Source organism: Armigeres subalbatus, chromosome 2 (assembly GCF_024139115.2).
Source record: "Armigeres subalbatus isolate Guangzhou_Male chromosome 2, GZ_Asu_2, whole genome shotgun sequence".
Classification (NCBI taxonomy): Eukaryota; Metazoa; Arthropoda; class Insecta; order Diptera; family Culicidae; genus Armigeres; species Armigeres subalbatus.
In genome coordinates, this window is record NC_085140.1 from 209,890,034 (window position 1) to 209,915,477 (window position 25,444).

General features: G+C 42.7%; 1 protein-coding gene across 1 annotated transcript in view; it reads right to left on the reverse strand.

Moving 5' to 3' along the window:
* Positions 1–25,444, reverse strand: part of LOC134211567 (uncharacterized) — a 722,476-nt gene that overhangs the window by 608,570 nt on the left and 88,462 nt on the right. Inside the window, exon 2 of the mRNA XM_062688552.1 lies at positions 22,442–22,481. The gene's annotated coding sequence lies outside the window, so the exon portion shown is untranslated. The remainder of the gene's footprint in view (positions 1–22,441; positions 22,482–25,444) is intronic.

Here is a 25,444-nt window from a genome sequence, read left to right on the forward strand (position 1 = left end):
CAACTCGATGAGATCATCGAGTTCGTAAGCGGCAGGCAGAACACCAACAAGGAGCTTAAGCAGAGCCTGTTGGTGCTCCGGCGAGCTGTTCGTGTCGCAAGACAAGAACAGGTCGCTTATATCAGGCGTGTAGCGGAAGCAGAGAGGGTAGCCAAAGGTACGCAGACCAAGGCCCTCTCCTCCCCTAGCGGTGTTACTGCGGCGAAGAGGCGACCGCCCTTACGGCCAGTGAGGGCGAAAACGCCAAGTAGAGAAGCGACCCAAACGCGCTACCATTAAGGCGAAGCGTCGCCTGGATGGTGCACCAGGCCTGAAGGTCGTATGCCCAAGAAGGCGAAAGGCACTAGACAGGCACAAGTTGCTGAGCCACAAGCTGGCCCCAGCCAGCCATCGGTACCACGCCGAAGGGGATGCGAATCCTTGGCAACTGGTCAGTAGGGGCGGAAGTCGAACACCCCTCGACCAATGAAGAAAGTGAGAGACAGAGGCGAGGCCTTGTTGGTGAAAACCGACAGGACAAATACGCCGATGTCCTTAAATCGCTGCGAGCGGCCGATAGCCTATCGGCCCTGGGCCAGGACGTGCGCAGCATTAGACGTACCAAGAACGGTGAAATGATCTTGGTACTGAAGCGTGGCACGCAATCCAGCGGGTGGCAAAAAGCTTGCCCAGGAGGTCTTGGGTGACGGCGCTCAGGTTAGAGTCGTTGGGTGCGGAAGTGACCCTCCAGTGTAAGCAGCTGGATGAGGTCACGACCGCGGAAGACGTCGTCTCTGCCGTCAAAGAGCAGTGCGGCACAGAGGTTGAGCGGTCCTCTGTACGTCTAAGAGGGGATTCTTTGGTACGCAGGTAGCCTATCTCAGACTACCGGTGGCTGACGCCAAAAGGTCATCGAGAAAGGGAAGCTGAAGATCGGCTGGTCAGTATGCCCAGTAAGCGTGCTCCAGCCACCTTCAGTGGACAGGTGCTACCGGTGCCTTGAGTCCGGGCACAAGTCTTATGACTGCAAGGGCCCAGACCGAAGCAAGATGTGTCGTCGCTGCGGCGAGGAGGGACACAAAGCACAGGAATGTGACAAGGCACCTAGGTGCCTTATCTGCGCCAGTAAAGCAGGCCCGGAACCATGCTATGGGCGGGCCTGCGTGTCCCTTCGGAGAAGCCAATCGGAAAAAAGCCGTGCAAGTAACACAGCTGAATCTGAATCACTGTGCACCTGCCCAGCAGCTGCTGTGGCAGGCGGTCTCAGAGTCGAGGATCGATGTCGCCCTCCTGTCCGACCCGTACAACGTCCCTGCCGGCAACGGCAACTGGGTGGCACGGACGGGTCTAGGTCGGCGGCAATTTGCACAACAGGAAGGTACCCCGTTCAAGAGGTTGTACACTCCTCCGCGGAGGGTGTCGCGATAGCCAAGATCAACAGGGTGTTCTATTGTGGCTGCTACGCCCCACCAAGGTGGCCAATGGAGCAGTTCAACCAGATGATCGACAGGCTATCGGCCGACCTAGTAGGTCAGGCCGTTCGTTATAGCAGGAGACTTTAATGCTTGGGCAGTGGAATGGGGCAGCCGCTGCACCAATCAGAGGGACGAGCATTACTCGAGGCACTTGCAAAACTCGACGCAGTGCTTGTCAATGACGGAGCCAGTAGCACATTCCGTAGGAATGGGGTCGAGTCATGGATAGATGTAACGTTTGTCAGCCCTAGTCTGGTCTCGGACCTGGACTGGAGGGTAGACGAGGGCTACACCCATAGTGATCACCTAGCAATTCGCTTCAAGATCAACTATGGTGTGCAGCATCCGAGGGCGGGTGATCCCTGTCAGGTCCGTGGGTGGAAGTCCAATCACTTCGACAGCGAAGTTTTCACCGATGCCCTGGGACTGGAGGCCAATACTGAAATTCTAAGCGAGGATGCGCTGATAGCTGTCCTATCACGCACGTACCACGCTACTATGCCGAGGAAAGCCCTGCCAAGAAATGGCAGACGCCCGACATACTGGTGGAGTGCCGAAATTGCAGCCCTACGATCAGCCTGCCTCAAGGCTAGACGAAGGACGCAACGAGCACGCACAGAGGAGGAAAGAGCGGTTCGCCGTAAAGTGTTTCGATCTGCGAGACTGGCCCTTAACAAGGCCATGAAGAGCAGCAAGAGAGCGTGCTTCGACAACCTGTGCGAGGGTGCCAATGCGAATCCGTGGGGTGACGCTTATAGGATCGTGATTGCCAAGACCAAAGGGGGCTCTTCACCCCCCGAACGGTCACCGGACCGGTTGGCGAGGATTATCGAAGTACTCTTCCCGTCCCGAGCCACAAGTCCCTGGCCTCCTCCTGCGCTGCAAGGCGCTGGGAGTGTGGCCGAAATGGTGGCTCCGGTGACGAACGAAGAGTTACTCGCAGTGGCTAACACCCTTGCGATGAACAAAGCTCCAGGCCCCGATGGAGTTCCAAACAGTGCACTTAAGGCAGCGATCATAGCGAACCCGAACATGTTCAGGCTAGCTATGCAGAGATGCCTGAATGAGTGTTGTTTCCCTGAGAGATGGAAAAGGCAGAAGTTGGTACTGCTGCCGAAGACCGGGAAGCCTCCGGGTGACCCATTGGCGTACAGACCAATTTGCCTGATCGACACGACGGGTAAACTGCTCGAGAGGAACATCCTGGGCTGAAAGTCTCTTTAATAAAGACATAAAAAAAAAAAAAAAAGGATCATCCTCAACAGGCTCACCCCGTACGCAGAGGGTACGGATGGCCTGTCGAGTAACCAGTTTGGTTTTCGGAAGGGTAAGTCCACGGTGGACGCTATCAATTCAGTCCTCAAGACTGCAGAGGTAGCGATCCAACAGAAAAGGCGAGGAATTCGATACTGTGCGTTGGTGACACTGGACGTGAAGAACGCATTCAACAGCGCAAGCTGGGATGCCATCGCGCTCTCGTTACACCGGCTTAGCCTGCCGGTGGGACTGTACCGGATCTTGGAATGCTACTTCCAGAACCGTGTGCTGCTATACGAGACCGATGCCGGTCAGAAAAGTGTTCCTATTACCGCAGGAGTCCCGCAAGGGTCAATCCTGGGCCCGGTACTATGGAACCTGATGTATGACGGGGTTCTGAAGCTAAAGTTCCCCCCTGGTGTGAAGATCGTCGGCTTTGCTGACAATGTAACCCTAGAGGTCTACGGGGAGTCAATCCCCGAAGTAGCACACGCGATCAGCACTGTGGCGGACTGGATGAGTGAGAGAGGCCTTGAGCTCGCTCAACATAAGATGGAGGTGGTTATCGTCAGTAACCGTAAGTCGGCACAACATGCAGTTGTTCACGTGGGAGACGTCGCGATCACTTCAAAGCGGAGTCTGAAAATTCTTGGGGTCATCATAGACGACAAGCTTACCTTCGGTAGCCATGTCGAATATGCATGCAAGAAGGCTTCGACTGCTGTGGCGGCATTATCGAGGATGATGTCCAACAGCTCCAAGGTGTGCGCCAGTAGACGTAGGCTACTGGCAGGCGTTGCCGCATCTATTCTTAGGTACGGCGGCCCGTCCTGGGCAAAAGCACTGGGGGTAACCAGTTACCTGCAGAAACTGGAGAGCACCTACCGCTTGATGTGTCTCAGGGTGATATCGGCCTACCGCACGGTATCGCGCGACGCATCCTGCGTGATAGCGAGTATGATGCCAGTCGGGCTGGTCATCCGGGAGGACGAGGAGTGTTTTGACCTACGTGGCACCAGAGGAGCCCGCGAGCGTACCAGGGTGACTTCGGTTGCCAGATGGCAGCGCGGTGGGATAACTCCTCGAAAGGTAGGTGGACCCACCGGCTGATTCCCTAACATATCAAGCTGGGTGGGGAGACCCCATGGGGAGGATTCACTTCCATCTGACACAATTCCTGTCAGGCCATGGCTGTTTCCGACAGTACCACCACAGGTTTGGGCACGCGGAGGTCTCCGTCTGCCCCTGACTGCCCAGGTGTTGGCGAAACTGCAGAGCACATACTGTTCGTATGTCCTCGTTTCGACGTCGAAAGAAGAGCAATGCTAGACGTTTGCCGGATAATCTTATCCAAAGGATGTGTCAAGCGGTGGAGAAGTGGAACGCAGTCTCGACTGCAACCACTCAGATTGCCTGCAGCTTGCAGAGAATCTGGCGCGCCGAGCAACAATCGACAAGCATGACTAACTTGTGATTGGTAAGTTAGAGCGAAAGTGCCGAACGCGAAGAAGTGTGTGAATGGTCTGCCCATGCAGAGGTAATGGCGCAGCGGGTGGCAACCGAGATCGTCACCTCGAAGCATGGCAGAAGGGTGAATGAATAGGTGTATGTATGGACTGCACACGCCGCGCTGGGAGTAGCGCAGGAATGTTGGTTCCTACGACTACTGATACCCCGCAGCGTGGCAGAGGAGTGTGGGGGAGCATCCAAGTCAGTCTCACATGGTACGAAAGGAATGAGTTGAGTCGTGTTGAGCTAGTCTCATATGGCATGAATGAGGTGAGTCTGACTCACATGGTATATCAGAAGTGGGAACCTAAGCGAAGAGTCCCACAAGGGATGCCAGAGGGAGTGTTAGGTCGAATGACTCGAGTAGTATGTGTCAGCGCGAACCGAATGAAAGAGGTGAGCAGTCTCACTTGGTACGATAAAGGTGGGCATAGAATTAGTCCCACACGGCATGAGAAGGGTGGGCACAAAAGTTAAGCCCGCACGGCATGAGAAGGGTGGGCACACAAGTCAGACCCATAGGAGCGTTAGCGTGTGTGCAAGCATGGAGTGTATGAGCATGAATCAAGGGTTTGGGTGGGCATACAAGTTAGACCCACATGGCATGAGAAGGGTGGGCACACAAGTTGTGACCAACCACTTTTGGGTCACGATTATATATTTGGTGGCAAGGCCAGTTAGTGGTTTAGCCCTGTTAAATTGTTATTTATGTTTTGTGCCGTCTTGAAAAATTAAATGTCTAAATGTGAAATAAATGTCTGTCTCCACTTCCGTAGTGTTTGAGTGATGTTTATTTTGCGTTTAGTAGTCTTCTGGTTGATGTCTTTATTGTATATAAATATTTTGTTTTCATTTGTGTTTACTCCGACCGTAGTTTACTAGATTTATTCATTTATTTTTCCATTTATTTGTTTATTTATTTATTTATTTATTTATTTATTTACTTATATAATTATTTATTTAATTATTTGTCTAGATATTTTATTTACATTCCATATTTATTTCATAGTTTATTTATTTATTTTTCAATTTACTCGGAAACAAGTGTTAGGGACTTTTCATTTGTAAGGCTAAGCATGCAGCCAGTTTTGTCGGAGTAAACGACTAGAGTAGAATAGGGCATCAACCATATTATTAAGTCTTCGTATGTCACCTGTCATCGTTCGTCGATCATCGTGCCGTCACATCATCGTCGTCCTCGCCATCCACCATCTTAAGAAAATATGCAAAGTCATGAGGAGAAGGATATAAAAAGGCTCAACTGACTAAGAAAGAGCTCTTGTATAATTATTCGCCCGGAGGAGTGACGGTAGTGTGTCCGCGGTATAGGACGTTACAAAACCTAACCGCAAAGTTCCGCGAAAGTTAGTGGTGTTAAAACGAAAAACTACCTAATTAAAACCTGTTTAAATCTAACAAACTAAAAGGACATTAAACAGTGTGAATAAAACCAAAACTAAAAATTACAAAACAAGTTAAAATCAAGACTACGGTCATGGTAGAAACTACCACGAATGATTGGGAGACATCAGTGTAACGAAAGTTAAAAGTCTTGTCTATTGTGAAGGCCACTATGCTCTTATCATAGTCGGAGGACAGCCAGTGAAGTGGAATTCTTGTTCAGAGGACGAATGTTTGATTCCGGGGTAAGCCCGCTCGTCCGATTCCACTAGTGAAGAATGTGCATGCGCGATTCGGTACCACTCCCCGGGCAAGGAACATCGGCCTACGCTACAATGGCCAAAGTGACACACGAACATTAATAGTTCCCTCGTTAAGTGTGGGAACAGTGAAGAACTAATAAAGAAAGAAAGAAGAACAAGAGGAAGAAGAAGAAGAAGGTGAAGAAAGAAGAAGAGGAGGAAGAAGAAGGAAGCCCAAGTGAACGAGAAGGACGCTACTACGACGATGGAGTTGCTGCAAGTCGACCACCTCAACGAACGGCCGCAACGGTGAGCTCACAGAAAAGTAAAACAAAAAAACAAAAATTATGAAAAATTAAAGCGGATCCGAAGTTTAAAATTAAATTAGTTATTTTCTTATTTTGTATGGCCGCTAAGCCCTGACTGTCTTCCTCGTTTTGTGAATCTTGTTTCCGCCATTGTTGTAAATAGTCCGCCTTGTCACCAATTATAGAGCCAGCACAGGTAAGATTATCCGGGAGAACCATTTTTAAAACGACCCTGAAAAGGTGTGTTGCAAACCCCTGGCCTTATGGGGTTTCCATGACAGGGGTTTCCACCACACTTTGTGCAACCAAGCACTCAATTAAAAGTTAATAAAGATGATTAGTATCAAAGTTAGACCCGCACGGCATGACAGAGGTGCAACAGAGTATGTAGGGTGTGTTTGAGGGTGCGATAGAGCGAGCACCCAAGTCAGTCTCGCACGGGGCGAGGTGCGCAGCGGGCTAGGTGGGTCGATAAAGTGGAAGATGACTTGCGGACCCTCCGTGGTTGGGGATGTGTAGCCATGGACCGAGCCGAATGGTGAAGACTCTTATGTACCGCACAGGCCACTTCGATTTTAGTCTGAATAAATAAATAATAGAAGATCTTTATGTTGATCGTTTTGAATATCAAGACCAGTACTCAAGGGTAGTTTGGAGTGTCGTAGATATCGTACGAATTCTGTAGTGTGTCTGTAATGCTGTAATGAGGTACCGTGGAGCTATTCCTACTCATAAAACTAGTGGACATCCTAGATCTTCTTGTCGATTTAAATATTAAGATCTGAAGTCAAGGACTGTTTGGAGTATCGTAAATACTGGACGAGATCTGTAATACCGCTGGATAGGCGCAGGATTTTATCATAGAGCATTTCAATTTCAATTATTCAACCAGAATATGGTAAAGTATGGTGTTGATTCCTTAGAACATCAAAATTACAACTCAAGGATAGTTTGGATGCTATACATCATCCTAGTGCCCGTAACCTGACCTGTGCAATATTTTTCCTAGATGGAACAGGTAATTTTGACCATTTTCGCTGAAGAAACCAAGGCTCTATCTCTTAAAACGGATTTTTGAAAGCTGATTCTCGTCGTGTGTCATATATGACCCATCCATATTAAATCGGTACAAAAGATTGTGAACAATTATCGATTGTTTATTCGATTGTTTATTCGATGAGCAGTGGTATTTTTTATTTGAATTTCTCCACCTGGGCCTATACGGCCTACTTAGCGTAATATTGCCTATTGCCATTGCTTGCTAATTTACTCGAGATAGCAAGGCAGAAAGCGTCAGCATTATAGCATTTTGCTGTTTTCTCTCAGAGATGTTCTTATTGAGTTTTACAATTAGGTGATTTATAAAGTACGTAATTAGTCATCACCCCGTAACCAACAGTAATTTATTAAGAAACTGGATTAATTAATTGAAGCAACATGATTAGTCGTGCAACAGATTAGACGTAAACTAGGCTATTAATTGTTGTAACCACGGAAAATAGAATGAAGGGGAATTGATGAGAAGAATCAGATTGAAATATGACCTTGTAGCAAGACGGAAATAATTCATCTTGAACATATAAGCTGGCTACATTCGTTTGGAATTATTTCCGGTTCAATTTGTTGAGGGGTCTCAATGGGCCTTATAAGATTTATTGAAGAACAACTCAGAATCATCCCTGTTTGCAGATCTTTTGAATAAAAATCACTGAATGATAACAGTTTTGTTTGTTCAACTGCAGATGGAAGGTGGCAGGAACGATTGTTTTCTGAAGCTAATAATAAAGCTCAATGGGAAATCGGAACATTGCTCTTCTTTTCACCAACATGAGATAGAGTACGCCTCTAGATGAGAATATGGCTGGCTGACTCAGACAGAAAAAAAATACGACGAATATGCTACGTTCATAACAAAACACTCGAGAAAAAGCAAAATCCGCAAATATCAAAAGATTACAAACTCATTCCGGGAGCATGAATGAAGGAAGTTTTCCGCAGTATTGCCTTGCTCATAAATTGGATTTCGCTTCCCCATTGCCGGCAAGAACCACCCTCTAGGCATGAAGTGAGCCCCTTCGTCATGTGGAAAGTCGGCACAAGCGCCACTTACTGGTAGGATGCTGCTAGCTTTGCGAAGATCCATCTTTTTTCGCTGTTGCCTCGTTGTCTATCGCACGTACGCTTACTTACCAAGTTTAATCTTGCTGCGAGGTGTTTTCGGATAATGCGTAAGCTTCAATCCATCATCGCCATATGGTGGCCCATCACTCTGGGGCTCTGGCTGGTGACAACGAGGACAGCACTTTACCACGAAGAAACTAATTTCGTGCTGTCTTTTCCTACCTTCCGTGGAGCATACTTTATAAGCACAACAATGTGATAGTTAGCAAGCTTGGTGGCACTTGCTGGAGACAGAAAAATGATTGACACCTTCACAAAATGTTGTTATTTTATTTTCAAAGAAACTATTATCCACCCTTTCCTGTTTTATTTTCCACAATACCAGCCACGTAGATATTTGTTATGTCATTATCTTCGTTCGTTTTGATCTCAGGTTTCTTCCATGCAAAATCTGATGAATGCATGCTTTTGTGATTAATAGAGCAGCTTTGGTCATTATGGAGTTGGCAGACCACTGAAGGAAAAATAGATTCTTTGAATTCTGATATAATCAACTAACCATTGGAGATTAGTTAACCATGCACAAGATGCACCGATGCGTGATTGAGTGATTAATGCCATCGCGTGCGGAAGGATTTTCTAACGACGAGTATATGAGCAAATCAAAACACCTTCCTTTTGCCAGTGGAGATATATCAGCTTCCACACTGATATTCTTCCCTCCCCCTTCATACGGGAACTTGGCAGAAGGAAGGTCGTATGATATGTGCCATCACAAATATTGCCCTCAGCTCGCTTTCAAATCGACTTCTATAAAAACATTCTTCATGCCTGCCGTACCCTAACGAAACTATCAATTCTATACTTTCGCCTCTAATTCTATCATGAACATGTACGTCTAAGTTTGGAAGATGATATTAGCATTTCCATATCATTGTATATCGTTTAACTTCACGTAGAAGTAACACACACAAAATCATTAATTTAGTACCAAACATTTGTTTTACCGTATCAAAAATATTGCTTTTACATGATTGTTTTTTTATTCTGCATTTCAATGTAGATGTAGGAGATGAAAATATGTTGAAACGAATAATGCTTTTGTTGAAACCATCAGTAATCAGTGTAAATATTCAAAAGTAAAATCATTCTTTGGAAAAAAGTGACATTAGCTGATTAAATCTGCAAAATGGTGAGTTGATATCAAGGAAGGAGCGCCCAACAGAGCTCTGGTCCCCACAAGTCCCTATCTAACGCTTCCACGGGTCGTCCGATGACAAAAGACCGCCAGCTAAGGGTTGTGTATTTAGCTGGTAGTGAAGCCTGGGCACTGTTGTCCTTCTGACATCAGCTAAAGTGAGAAGGTACGTCTCGAGCGTCTGTTCACCAGGAGGTGCGGCTCAAACAGCGTCTGCCTGGTATCAAGCGGCTGATTAACACTAGGATTGATTCGCTAAAAAAACTTACGCGGATACATTCGTGCAGAAAATCGTTGTAACTAAATTTTCAAATGGCTATATCTCAGTGGGTTTTCAACCGATTTTCTCAGTTTTTTCACCAACCTCTTAGCCATCTCTTCTAGTTTCTGGACATTGCAAAATATTGTATCTAGGGGTGTTCAATTTTTCACTAGAGCTGTGGGAGTAAAGCAACGGATTTAGAAAAATGCAATTTTGAAGATATACTTATATTTCACTACCAAAAATGATATCTATTCATATAGTGATGATGGGAATGATAAAATAACAAATAAAAGACATCACCCGGAACATAAGAACACATTTTGAGCATCCCTACTCTGCATACGATGATAATTCGGTACCTTTAGGAACCACTTTATACTACACGATGTATGAAGCTTCAGAAAATGTTTTCCAGCATGTTGTCTACTGTGAACTTGTTAAAATAAATGTAAACTATATACGAAACATGTGTGATAATAAATTATGATGTTCTAGGATCTCCAAACTGTACTGGAATTTGAATCAAATGGTCTACCGAATCAACCAAGGCTTCCATGATGTCCCATACCGCGGTATCAACCCAATTATGTCCTCCGAGTATTTATCTTTCACTTGCGTCTCAAATCCAGGCATTTGAGATGTTGTAAGATCTCCAAATTGTCCTGAAGCTTGAGTAAAATGGTCTTTCGAATCAACCAAGGCATCCATGATGTCCTCAGCCGTGCTGTCAACCCAATTATGTCCTCCGAGTATTTATCTTTCACTTACGTATCAAATCCAGGCATTTGAGTTGTTGTAAGATCTCCAAATTGTCCTGGAGTTTGAGTAAAATGGTCTATCGAATCAACCAAGGCATCCATGAAGTCCTCAGCCGCGCTGTCAACCCAATTATGTCCTCCGAGTATTTATCTTTCACTTGCGTATCAAATCCAGGCATTTGAGTTGTTGTAAGATCTCCAAATTGTCCTGGAGTTTGAGTAAAATGGTCTATCGAATCAACCACGGCTTCCATGATGTCCTCCGCCGTAGTATGAACCCTATTATGTCCTCCGAGTATTTGTCTTTCACTTCCATCTCAAATTCAGGCATATGAGATGTTGTAAGATCTCCAAATTGCCCTGGAATTTGAGTAAAATGGTCTATCGAATCAACGAAGGCATCCATGATGTCCCCAGCCGCGGTATCAACCAAATTATGTCCTCCGAATATTTATCTTTCACTTGCGTCTCAAATCCAGGCATTTGAGATGTTGTAAGATCTCCAAATTGTCCTGGAGTTTGAGTAAAATGGTCTATCGAATCAACCACGGCTTCCATGATGTCCTCCGCCGTAGTATGAACCCTATTATGTCCTCCGAGTATTTGTCTTTCACTTCCATCTCAAATTCAGGCATATGAGATGTTGTAAGATCTCCAAATTGCCCTGGAATTTGAGTAAAATGGTCTATCGAATCAACGAAGGCATCCATGATGTCCCCAGCCGCGGTATCAACCCAATTATGTCCTCCGAGTATTTATCTTTCACTTGCGTCTCAAATCCAGGCATTTGAGTTGTTGTAAGATCTCCAAATTGTCCTGGAGTTTGAGTAAAATGGTCTATCGAATCAACGAAGGCATCCATGATGTCCCCAGCCGCGGTATCAACCCAATTATGTCCTCCGAGTATTTATCTTTCACTTGCGTCTCAAATCCAGGCATTTGAGTTGTTGTAAGATCTCCAAATTGTCCTGGAGTTTGAGTAAAATGGTCTATCGAATCAACCAAGGCTTCCATGATGTACTCTGCCGTAGTATAAACCCTATTATGTTCTCCGAGTATTTGTCTTTCATTTGCATCTCAAATCCAGGCATTTGAGATGTTGTAAGATCTCCAAATTGCCCTGGAGTTTGAGTAAAATGGTACATCGAATCAACCAAGGCATCCATGATGTCCTCAGCCGCGGTGTCAACCCAATTATGTCCTCCGAGTATTTATCTTTCACTTGCGTCTCAAACCCAGGCATTTGAGATGTTGTAAGATCTCCAAATTGTCCTGGAGTTTGAGTAAAATGGTCTATCGAATGAACCACGGCTTCCATGATGTCCTCTGCCGCGGGATCACCCCAATTATGTACTCCGATTATTTGTCTTTCACTTGCGTCTCAAATACAAGCATATGAGATTTTGTGAGATCTATAAATTTTCTTGCAGTTTGAATCAAATGGTCTATCGAATCAACGAAGGCATCCATGATGTCCCCAGCCGCGGTATCAACCCAATTATGTCCTCCGAGTATTTATCTTTCACTTGCGTCTCAAATCCAGGCATTTGAGATGTTGTAAGATCTCCAAATTGTCCTGAAGTTTGAGTAAAATGGTCTATCGAATCAACCAAGGCATCCATGAAGTCCTCAGCCGCGCTGTCAACCCAATTATGTCCTCCGAGTATTTATCTTTCACTTGCGTATCAAATCCAGGCATTTGAGTTGTTGTAAGATCTCCAAATTGTCCTGGAGTTTGAGTAAAATGGTCTATCGAATCAACCACGGCTTCCATGTTGTCCTCCGCCGTAGTATGAACCCAATTATGTCCTCCGAGTATTTGTCTTTCACTTCCATCTCAAATTCAGGCATATGAGATGTTGTAAGATCTCCAAATTGTCCTGGAGTTTGAGTAAAATGGTCTATCGAATCAACGAAGGCATCCATGATGTCCCCAGCCGCGGTATCAACCCAATTATGTCCTCCGAGTATTTATCTTTCACTTGCGTCTCAAATCCAGGCATTTGAGTTGTTGTAAGATCTCCAAATTGTCCTGGAGTTTGAGTAAAATGGTCTATCGAATCAACCAAGGCTTCCATGATGTACTCTGCCGTAGTATAAACCCTATTATGTTCTCCGAGTATTTGTCTTTCATTTGCATCTCAAATCCAGGCATTTGAGATGTTGTAAGATCTCCAAATTGCCCTGGAGTATGAGTAAAATGGTACATCGAATCAACCAAGGCATCCATGATGTCCTCAGCCGCGGTGTCAACCCAATTATGTCCTCCGAGTATTTATCTTTCACTTACGTCTCAAACCCAGGCATTTGAGATGTTGTAAGATCTCCAAATTGTCCTGGAGTTTGAGTAAAATGGTCTATCGAATGAACCACGGCTTCCATGATGTCCTCTGCCGCGGGATCACCCCAATTATGTACTCCGATTATTTGTCTTTCACTTGCGTCTCAAATACAGGCATATGAGATTTTGTAAGATCTATAAATTTTCTTGCAGTTTGAATCAAATGGTCTAACGAATCAACCAAGGCTTCCACGAAGTCCCCAGCCGCGGCATCAATTGAGTTGTTGTAAGATCTCCAAATTGCTCCGGTATGAGTAAAATGGTCTATCGAATCAACCAAGGCTTCCATGATGTCCCCAGCCGCGATATCAACTCTTTTATGTCCTCCGAGTATTTGTATTTCACTTGCGCCTCAAATCCAGGCATATGAGATGTTGTAAAATCTCCAAATTGTCCTGGATGTTGAGTAAAATGGTCTATCGAATCAACCAAGGCCTCCATGATGTTCTCAGTCGCAGTATAAACCCTTTCATGTCCTCCGAATAATTGATTTCCACCTGCGTCTCAAATCCAGGCATAAGGGATGTTGTCAGATCTTCAAATGGTTCTAGAGTATGAGCAAAATGGTCTATTGAATCAACCAAAGCTTTCATGATGTCGTCAGCCGCGATATCAACTCTTTTATGTCCTCCGAGTATTTGCATTTCATTTGCGCCTCAAATCAAGACAATTGAGATGTTGTAAGATCTCCAAATTATCCTGGAGTTTGAGTGAAATGGTCTATCGAATCAACCAAGGCTTCCATGAAGTCTCTAGCTTGTCTTTCACTTGCGTCTCAAATCCAGGCAAATGAGATGTTGTAATATCTCCTAAATGTCCTGGAGATTGTATCAAATAGTCTAGCAAATCAACCAAGGCTTCCATGCTATTTCCAGCAGTGGTATCAACCCAATAATGTTCTCCGAGTCTTCAAGTTCCACTTACGTCACAAATCCAGGAATATGAGATGTTGAAAGATATCCAAATTGTCCTGGAGTTTGAAACAAATGGCCTACCGAATCAACGAATGCTTCCAGAATATCCCCAGCCGCAGTTTCAACACAATTGTTTCCTCCGAGTGTTTGTCTTTCACTTGCGTCACAAATCCAGACATATCATATGTTGGAAGATCTCCAAATTATTCTGGAGTTTAAATCAAATGGTCTACCGAATCAACCAAGGCTTCCATGAAGTCCCTAGCCACGGTATCAACTCAATTACGTCCCCCGAGTATTTGACTTTCTCGTGCGTCACAAATCCAGGCATATGAGATGTTGTAAAATCTCCAAATTGTCCTGGAGTTTGAATCAAATGGCCTACCGAATCAACCAAGGCTGCCATGATGTCTTCAGCCACGATATCAACGCAATTTGGTGGACATAGTTGTTTTTAAATTACTTTCCAAATGAACCACGACTTGCAAATCAACCCTACCTTGAAATTATCTCCAGCAGATGTTTTTATCCAATCTTCCGAGCCCATGCACATGCTTGGTATATAAAAATACGATGTTATTAGTCTCCCAAATCGCTCTGGATGTGGATCAAGTTGTCTGTCAACCAAATCAACCTCGCCTGGAACTATGTTTCCAGCGAAGGTATGTATCTAATCATGTCTTCCGAGCTCATGCACACATTTAGTCGAGTCAAGTACGAGACACTAAAGAAGGCCTCACATATCTGGTAAGTTACAATTAAAAATTGTCTTATGACAAGTCATTACCCAATTCATGCAGCTAAGGATGACAGTTTACCGGAGTGTGAGATTTCTGCTGCCGTGACTGGTCCTACGTAGTACTTATCGTACTCCTCCAACACGCTTTACGATGCCTCTCTGAAATGTTTTCAATTCCCTCATTTTCTCGATTCAAAGAGAAAAAACCGAAATAAACCAACAATATGCTTGCATATACGTTCCATTCTAGTGTCTCCTTCCGTTTACCTCGAGGACACCATTACTAGAACCTGATTGTACCAATTTGATCAATGATGATCGGATTTAACGAGACGTACCCGAAATTAGACTTCGACTGACAAAGTGATGTTCTTAAAATTGAGGTTTTCAGAGTAAAGTTTCATTAAGACAAACATACACTGTCGAATGATTATTATAATAATAATAAACAATAAGCATCATAAGTAAAGTAATCAATTCATATGCCTGGATTTGTAATGCAAGTAAAAGACAAATACTCGGAGGACATAATTGGGTTGGTAGCGCGGCTGGAGACATCATGAAAGCTTTGGTCGATTCAATAAACCATTTGATTCAAACTCATGGACAATTTGGAGATCTTACAACATTTCAATTTCCCAAAACTGCGACGCAAGTGAAAGACAAATATTCAGAGGACATAATTGGGTTGATGCCGCGGCTTGGAACTTCATGGAAGCCTTGGTTGATCCGTTAGACCATTTGATTCAAACTTCAAGACAATTTGGAGATTTTACAACATCTCATATGCCTAGATTTAAGAAGCAAGTAAAAGACAAATACCCGGTGTACATAATTGGGGTGATACCGCGGCAGAGGACATCATGGAAGCCTTGGTTGATTCGATAGATCATTTTGCTCAAACTCCAAGGCAATTTGAAATCTCACAATATCTCAAATGCCTGGATTTAAGACACAAGTGAAAGATAAATACTCGAAGGACATAATTGGGTTGATACCTAGGCTAGGGGCATCATGAAAGCTTTCGTTGATTCGATAGTCCATTTTACTCACACTCCAGGACCATTTGGAGATTTTTCAACATCCCCTATGCCTGAATTTGAGATGGAAGTGAAAGATAAATACTCAGAGGACATAATAGGGTTCATACTACGGCAGGGGACATGATGGAAGCCGTGGTTGATTCGACAGGCCATTTTACTCAAACTCCAGGACAATTTGGAGATCTTACAACATCTCAAATGCCTGGATTTGAGACACAAGTGAAAGATAAATACTCGGAGGACATAATTGGGTTGACACCGCGGCTGAGGACATCATGGATGCCTTGGTTGATTCGATAGACCATTTTACTCTAACTTCAGGAAAATTTGGAGATCTTACAACATCTCAAATGCCTGGATTTGAGACGCAAGTGAAAGGTAAATACTCGGAGGCCATAATTGGGTTGATACCGCGGCTGGGGACATCATGGATGCCTTCGTTGATTCGATAGACCATTTTACTCTAACTCCAGGACAATTTGGAGATCTTACAACAACTCAAATGCCTAGATTTGAGACGCAAGTGAAAGATAAATACTCGGAGGACATAATTGGGTTGACACCGTGGCTGAGGACATCATGGATGCCTTGGTTGATTCGATAGACCATTTTACTCAAACTTCAGGACAATTTGGAGATCTTACAACATCTCATATGTTTGGATTTGAGACGCAAGTGAAAGGTAAATACTCGGAGGCCATAATTGGGTTGATACCGCAGCTGCGGACATCATGGATGCCTTGGTTGATTCGATAGACCAATTTACTCATACTCCAGGACAATTTGGAGATCCTACAACATCTCAAATGCCTGGATTTGAGACGCAAGTGAAAGACAAATACTCGGAGGACATAATTGGGTTGATACTGCGGCTGGGGCCATCATGGATGCCTTGGTTGATTCGATAGACCATTTTACTCAAACTTCAGGACAATTTGGAGATCTTACAACATCTCATATGTTTGGATTTGAGACGCAAGTGAAAGACAAATACTCGGAGGACATAATTGGGTTGATACTGCGGCTGGGGCATCATGGAAGCCTTGGTGGATTCGGTAGACCATTTGATTCAAATTCCAGTACAGTTCGGAGATCCTAGAACATCATAATTTATTATCACACATGTGTCGTATATAGTTTACATTTATTTTAACAAGTTCACAGTAGACAACATGCTTGAAAACATTTTCTGAAGCTTCATACATCGTGTAGTATAAAGTAGTTCCTAAAGGTACCGAATTATCATCGTATGCAGAGTAGGGATGCTTAAAATGTGTTCTAATGTTCCAGGTGATGTCTTTTATTTGTTATTTTATCATTTCCATCATCACTATATGAATAGATATCATTTTTGGTAGTGAAATATAAGTATATCTCCAAAATCGCATTTTTCTAAATCCGTTGCTTTACTCCCACAGCTCTAGTGGAAAATTGAACACCCCTAGATACAATATTTTGCAATGTCCAGAAACTAGAAGAGATGGCTAAGAGGTTGGTGAAAAAACTGAGAAAATCGGTTGAAAAACCACTGAGATATAGCCATTTGAAAATTTAGTTACAACGATTTTCTGAACGAATGAATCCTAGTGTTAACGAAATGCTGTATCGCGTCAGCTATACCTAAGGTGGCAGCCCCATCATCGCGATGTAGGTAACGCGACCCCGGTAAGGTAACTTACTGAAGCCTCTCAAATACCACGAAAAATGGAGATAGAAGAAAAAGAGAAAGTTATTTTTGGCAACCGACCCGGCAACGAAATAAGGACTATGATTGGAAACTCGGTACCTGGAATGTCAGGACCCTAAATGAACCTGGACGAGCGAGCCTTCTGGCTCGTGAACTGCAGAAGGTTGGAGTGAACGTGGCTGCTATTCAAGAAGTCCGATCTGGCCTAGATCTGGAGAACGTAAATTCCGAGCCGTGGAGCCCACGACCAACACTGCATTCAAGTATAACATCTATCACAGCGGCGGTGAAAAAGCAGAGCATGGAGTTCGTTTCGTAGTGATGGGCAAGCAGATGAAGCGAGTGATGCGGTGGAAATCCATTAGCGAACGAATCTGTGTATTTAGTGTACGGGGCAAATTCTTCAATTACAGCCTACTCAACGTTTACGCACTGACAAACGATAAATCCGACGACGTGAAGGACACGTTTTATGAATGTCTTGATAATGCCTATGGAGAGTGCCCAAAGCATGACGTGAAAATTGTTATCGGAGACGCTAACGCTCAGGTCGGTAGAGAGGACTTTTTCCGTCCCATAATCGGTAGGGAGAGCCTTCACTACGCTATCAATGACAACGGCCTACGGCTAGTAAATTTTGCTGCTGCAAGAGGGATGGCCATCAGTAGCACCTACTTTGCACGAAAGAACATCCGAAAGCACACCTGGAGACACCCAAATTGTGAAACTTGCAACCAGATAGACCATGTTCTGGTGGATGGGCGCCATTTCTAGGATGTTATTGATGTGCGGATATTCAGAGGTCCGAACATTGACTCTGATCACTACCTCGTTGTCAGTAAAATTCGATCACGGTTGTCAACTGTATCGAACGAAAGATCACAGCGAACGATGCGTTACAATATCCAGCGATTGTCGGCGGAAGGAGTATCGGCTGAGTACCGCCAGAAGCTCGACGAACGGATAAGTGCAATCAACGTTAGCGACAACATCAACGATCCATGGGAGTCGATCCATGGAGCGGTGAGCACAACAGCACGAGAAGTGGTAGGCACTGCACAGAGGCGACCCAGGACGGGTGTCAGAGAGTGACAAACGAGAAGAACGTTGCCAGAAGCCGGATGTTGGTGTCGGGTACCCGATCGAATAGAGATCGGTACCACCAAGGCCTGGGAGGGAGCTCTCGATACTACACATCAAATTAATTATATACTGTCGTCATGCAACACGTAAATTTTCAACAAGAAAGAACAATCAACGTAGGCGCCACCTGAAAAGACTATATTCATTTTTGCGTGTTATTGTTGTTATATTGCCTTCAAAAATTTGCTTGCCGAGAGTTTCGTTTTCGGCTCACACTGACAGCTAGATTTCGGCTCGGCTTGACACACACATTTTTCGTATCTGTTTCTCCCTCCCAGATCAAGGCTCCTCAACTAATACAAATCGTATGTATTACCATAACCGGCTCTTAAATGTATGAGGTATTGGATAAGAGCATTTTCATGGCGAACACCACAACCCCAGTCATATGTCAACTACATGGATACCGAAGAACTTTTGGTCAGTCTGTCGATTGAACTTTTTATTAATATTAGTTTTTCTGACATTATAATTTCTGCCAGGGAAGGATGTGGTATTCTAGAATAAGAGTGTAGATTGATAGTGGAGTGGTCGGAGTTGAGCGTGCAGAGACAGGTCGTGGTAGCTAAATAAAGATACATATTTTGGTGAATATTATAGTAGGGGAAGGTGGGTAGACTTGATCCCCGGGGAGACTTGATCACGCCCTGTTTTATCGAGAGCTAAAGTAGTTTTGTTCTAGTGTATTTTTTAGTATAGATCCTTTAAACAAATGACCTTTATGTGGTGAGCTATTTTTTGGATTGACAACCTTATTTATTCTGCAAGGTGGTTTGTATGTTTTGACCATCACAAAGATTTTTTTATTGACTACGCAAAATTTGAACAACTTTTCATAACAATGACCAAATGCTTTCGTTTTTTCACAGCACAAAGCCATAAATATGCTTAATGATCTGTATTGATGAAACTGTCAACATTCCATCCAAGTTTTAGGATATTTGGATTTGAAGTTATTGCCTCAATATGGGGACACTTGATCCCCCATACAAACCACCCATACAAAAAATTGGCGAAAAAATTCAAAAGAATATAAATCTGTATTCAGGCTTCTAATTTTTTGTAGATTGGACAGATTTGATGAAGTTTTGGCAGGAAAAAATATTGATTGCGTAGATATCATAAAAAGGGGATCAAGTTTCCCCAAATTTAAAAATTGCATGTGCTGTCGAATTCAATAACAAAAATCGCGTATTTTGAAGAAAAAATATTTTAAAAATCCGAGGGCATCTTTTTAATTTTATCAAAGCAAGTTCTTGGAGAGGGATCAATTCCCCCCGAAAATTTAAAAAGTCGATTTATGACAGCACTCCAAAAAATCGATTGTGTATCAATAACAACAATAATTTAAGGACTGTCATACATCAGTAAAGTTAAATACTATATTTCTTAGAGGGTCTGTGTGGAAATCGCGTATGTTTATTTATTTTTGGCTGTGATACATCGGAAATGATAAAAGTGGATTAATTGGAAATAATATATTCTTTAGTAGAATATCACATTCACGTTCCGTCTTTTTAATTGGTTTTTCATTATTGGCGTATCAGAAGACTTTTGGAATGTAATCATAATGGAAGATCGGTCAAAAAACTTGATTCAAATGAATTTGTGGCCTGGTCCCTTTTAAGACTCCCGATCGGCACCGATTCTAAACAAATGGCCATATCTCAGCAAACTTGCGCCATTTTGAGAAAAAGCGACTTTCCGGTCTAGTCGCTTTCAAAAAACAACAATCCCACAACGTTTGCGTTACTTAGTAGGAGTTGTGCTTAAGGCTCTATAAACCGTAATCAATCCGACAATGACGATGATTTTATTCGAATCCGCACTAATACTAATAAAGTTTTGAACTAAATTCAATATTTTGGGGCTATTTGCCGACTTACCTCCATCATTGCATATTCATTACATTTTCAAATAAATTTTTCACTTATCCAAATTAACAATTACTGAGAAATTGCAGGAAAAACGCTGAAAACTGCCTTTTTTCCTGGGCCGGCATTCGAATTTTTATCGAACGCATACGAACTCCAAACGTTCGGAGCAAACACATACAAACGCACTTGATTTTTCACTTGATCTTTTCCCACTGTTTTCTTGATTTAATCACTCCTAAAACATATTCACTAACTGAGTTTCACATTTTTCTTCAATATTGACTACCAATTAATTCACTTCGCGTCCAAAAACTGTCGAAAACTGCTTTCTAAAAATCGAAGTGAGAGACAAATTTGACGACCGTATTGTGAAAGCAATAAAATGCGGAAGACTCAAATTCACTAGCGCAATAAGTGAAATGGTGAGTACAAAATCTACGCGATGCAACTTCATTCAATCCGAACAATACAACGTATACGCCAGCCAGCACGCAAACAAAGGTGTGCATACACAAGAAAATAATCATCTCTTCACCGTTGCCAGATTTGTTTATTGGAAAAAATCATTGCTGTTTGTCGGATTGAACAAATATACCAGAAATAAATATGTTAACATGTTATGTAAGATTCTGTAAAATTCCAAGTGGTGAATAACAAATTTTAAACCGATAAATACCCATATATTTGATACACCGTGATCATGTGTTATAATATAGAATATACATTCCGTCAAGTCTGGCAACATTATGCATCAGCTGGCATATTTTTAACACCCCATTTCCACCCACCCCAGTTGTAAACAAAATTTATCTATCGCTGCTGCACTTTTCCGTACCAATTGCCTCACTATTACAAACAAGCGATACAGTCATTAATTCTCAAAACATTGTGATGGAGTCTTGAGCCTTAACAGAATTCTATTTATTAGATTTTAAGTAGAATGATTTATCGTTTGGCGACTACGGTGCCCCATGAAAATCGCCTTCTTCAATGTTAATTTTGAGGAAAGTTGAAGTGATTTGATCTACTCACTTGAATTCATATGACTTGGAAAAAGCTTAATGTGTCCAAGTGTATTTCATTCGAGTGGTCAGAATAAGAAAAGTTCAGATCACTTACCCAATATGAACTCAACATAAGAGACGTAGCCAAAGGTTTCATACGGAGTAGGTTTAATTTGTTTGTTCCCCCTCTCCCGGTATAAATCAATGACACCATTCAAAGAAATCCCCGCATAAATTTGCTTAAATTTGTTTCATACCATTTTAAATCCTTCCACACTTGATCTTGATAATATAATTCAGACAGAAGGAACATTTAATCACTGCTATTTACAGCCATTCCCCGGTGCCTCATAACATTATCCGTCTTCCGCATCCGTTCGTGCAGATGATGTGCGGCACTTGTCTTTTTAGCGCCGACACTTTCGACCAATGTTTTCCGCTTCCCGCCGCAAAGCAAACCAAAAAGGTGCGGTACACAGAATCTTGCCCTGGCAGAAAATCAATACCACCATTCTCCACATACCACGTAACTCCGTCGGAATGTCAAAAACATTGCCGCACTTCTTGAAAATATTTATCCTGTGTCTCGCTCTCTATCCCGAAAAAGCTGGGTTTGTAGGCCCCTTCGCAATCCATGCCTTCGCGTAACCAATTTCGGATCATCTAAGGCTCAAAGATAAGCAGATAAAACAGAGTTTCGCAAGAAGATATCAATGAGAAATAGATTTAATGTGGGAAGGGATAGGAGCTGAAGTAAATTCGTTTTTCCAGAAAATATCTATGGAAAAATATAAGCGGAATTGGAAAATTTGCAAGAAAAAAGCAAAATGAACATCAACATTTAAACCAGTTTGTTTGTAATGTAGATAACCAAAAGACTAACCTCGTTGTAGGCAATTTTTGAGATTTTCAGAATGATTTTATTCGTTGTTCAAGCTAATTGATTCTTTGGAATAACTACAAATCAGACTGCTTTTATACGTGGCCAATGGAAAAGTCACATCTATTTGTCTGTGCTAAAAACATGAACGAGGAGGCTCATTTTGTGTTTCACCGACAAAAAAAGGCATTCAGCCGAGATAGATGGTTTGAGTGGTTTTATGAGACATTAGTGTCAATTATCTTGACAAGCTTGCGATGATTTTCAGTAAATTGGACGAACAAGTGCCTTGATGCTTACCGTTCAGCAACGACGAGTACGTTCAGCTCAGGTATTCCATCTGAAAGGATATGAAATGAGTATTATCATTAGATTTTATACGATGTTCATGATTGCATTTTGAGCGGGTTTTCATCGAAACTTGTTTTGAATCTTTTAGTTACAGCGGTTACAGCCAAAATTTATTCCTTCTGATTCCTCGTCTACACATATAGCTATATATGTAGGTGAAGAATCAGAAGGAATAAATTTTGGCTGTTACACCCTTTTCAAATGTTGGTTCAGAAATATATATGGACATAATTTTGAAATTATGATCATGTGCGCACTAAATCAGTTGAAATTTGACAAAGGCACTGGAGAAAAGATATTTTAGTTACTAGATAAAGATTGTCGCTACTGTTCCCTTTGTTCTGCTGTCCGAAACATGTGTGGTACATACCTGTCAAATCGTATGGATTTTCCTTCTTTGACATTTAGCTCCCCTATCCTCGCCAGCAAAAGATGTTCCGGACAGCGACGACAGCGACAATCTTTATCTAGTAACTAAAATATCTTTTCACTGGAGGCATCTTTTTGATAATTTAATAGTTGTGGCAATTAAGGTAAAAGTTGCAAAAATCATTTTTTGTTTACTTGAAAGTTTGTATGACAGATTCTCAAAATTTGCTTTCGAACCCTCTCACAGCTGTCAAATTATGATAAAAAAAAGTGTTTGTGTTCCACTCATTTTGAAGTATTACCATTATTGAATGTCTTGGATTGGCTTTTTTGGTTTCGTCTCATAGGTAGGTATAATACAAATGAAAGAATCTGATTTGAAATATAACTGCTTTTGAGTCACAAGGAACACCTTAATCTTGTAATATGTACTTTTAAAATGTCATTTGTATAGTTATATGAATGTACACATCCTGCCTCAATTTGGCCATGGCGAACAACTTCCTCCATAATCTACAATGCAAGGAAGTATTCCTTTTGTTCCAACCATCCACACAGACTATTTTCCGGATTCGAGCACAAGACGGTACCGGGCCTTTGTTCCACTAGAGAACTGCTCGTGACAAGGAAAACCCCCCACAGCTATCGACCTCATAACAACCAACAACACTAGAATCCGACTGTCCGATATGCAACAAACAAATCTCAGCCAATTGGTACAGCACCGTTACGATATTAGGAAAATTTCATCAATTCCCATTATGTGCGGCAAACAGCATAATCTAGATGCACTCTAACCACCCATCGGCATTCTTGGAAATTGATCCATTCATTCGGTAACGAATCGAACACGGAGCCAAAAATTCATGCAGTGCGGGGGTAAGTTATGTGAATGTGTTTGTGATGCAAATAGAGCCAGGCTTGGTCCTCACCAACCCATCGTGCAACAGCAAGCTCTACGTTTCAAAAGATGATTAAAACTGAGATTTTGTGTAAATGGATAAATCACCTCTAAAGCCGATGAAAAACATTTTCTGGATCATCGTTCCATCTATTTTGAAAGATACGAAAGAGTAGCCAGCTCTTAATATGTAAACTGGTCAGTGTGTTGCCATAAAGGCTTGAGAAAGAAGTAGGTTTTGTTTTCAGGGTTGCAAATGAAACGAATGTTTTTGATTTTCTATTTTTTAGTAGGCATCAACACGATGTGAAGTTCACTGCACATTGTTGAAAACAAAGTAAACAAGATACATAGAAAATGTATACTCACATCACTAATTAATACATTGATCCGATTTAAGGAACAAGAAAGTTTCAGTCAAATACTACTATGCCCTATGAGTTGTAATAGTGTTCAGGTGTATTTCACTTCCAACGACAGTTCAAAACCATAGCTAGTTGATGATATCTCGAAGTTAGCGTTATACGCTAAAATATTTTGAGATCATTCTCTATATTTACATCTCCGAGTTTGAGGATCACTGATCTTAGAGTTTTACACCCCACCCCCTAGGATTTGAAAAGTGAAGCCAATAAGTGTTATCTCCCATATTCACGCTATCAAAATGAAATGAGTGGAAGATAAATGAGCGTTTCCTGTGTGTCAATGAAATTTCACATGGTGTTAATAATGAAAAGGCAATATCTAATTATGTACTTTGAAAGCACCAAAGTAAGCTTGATATGAGCAACAACGGAGAGCCACCATAATATCAATCGAAGCAATCGTGGTACTTCGCCAGCAGTCAAAGACATGTGGTCATCCATCACGGACTGGAGTGACTTTTTTCCAGCAGACTTTCGCTTGCCAAGCAGCATGATAATCTTCACAATTCCCTTCAGTATCCGAGAAAGATTGTCATCGGAATCCGAGAAGAATTCCCATTTGAAACTCTGAAGAATTCCTTTCAGAATCATCGAAACATTCCAACTGGAATTCAAAAGAATTCACACTGGATTCCTTTCGGTTTCGGTGAGGGATACCCTAGGGCATAGTTTCCCATAGTGGTGGGTCGCGACCCCCCAGCCTGTGTAAATCTTATGGAAGGGGGTCGCGACCCCCCAACTTTGGGAAGCTATGCCCTAGGGAATATGTGGGGGATACCCTCCATAATTCATGGTTTCGGAATCTCTTGTTAATTTGTTTCGGAATTCCTCCGGAATCGTTTGAAGATTTTGTTGCAGAATTCCTTGACGATTTGTTCACAATACTTCGGATCGGAATCACTTTGACGATTTGCTTCGGAATCCCTCGACGAATTCGTTTCGGAATACATCGATGGTTTGCTTCGGAATTCCTCAAAGATTCCCTCGACGATTAACTTCGGAATCCCTCAACGAAGTCCCTCCCAGCGATTTGCTGCGGGATCCCTCGACAGATTGCTTTGGGATCCTTCTACAATTTCTACAATCCACAATCATTCCCATCGGAATGCCTGCAATTTTCCCGTTGGAATTGCTGAAATATTCCCGTCGGAATCTCTGGTCGATTGCCTTCAGAGTCGCATGAGGTTTTCTTCGGTATGCTTGGAATCTTTGAGATTCTCGTTGGAGTTCTTGGGAAAATGATGCATTTTTTTCTTA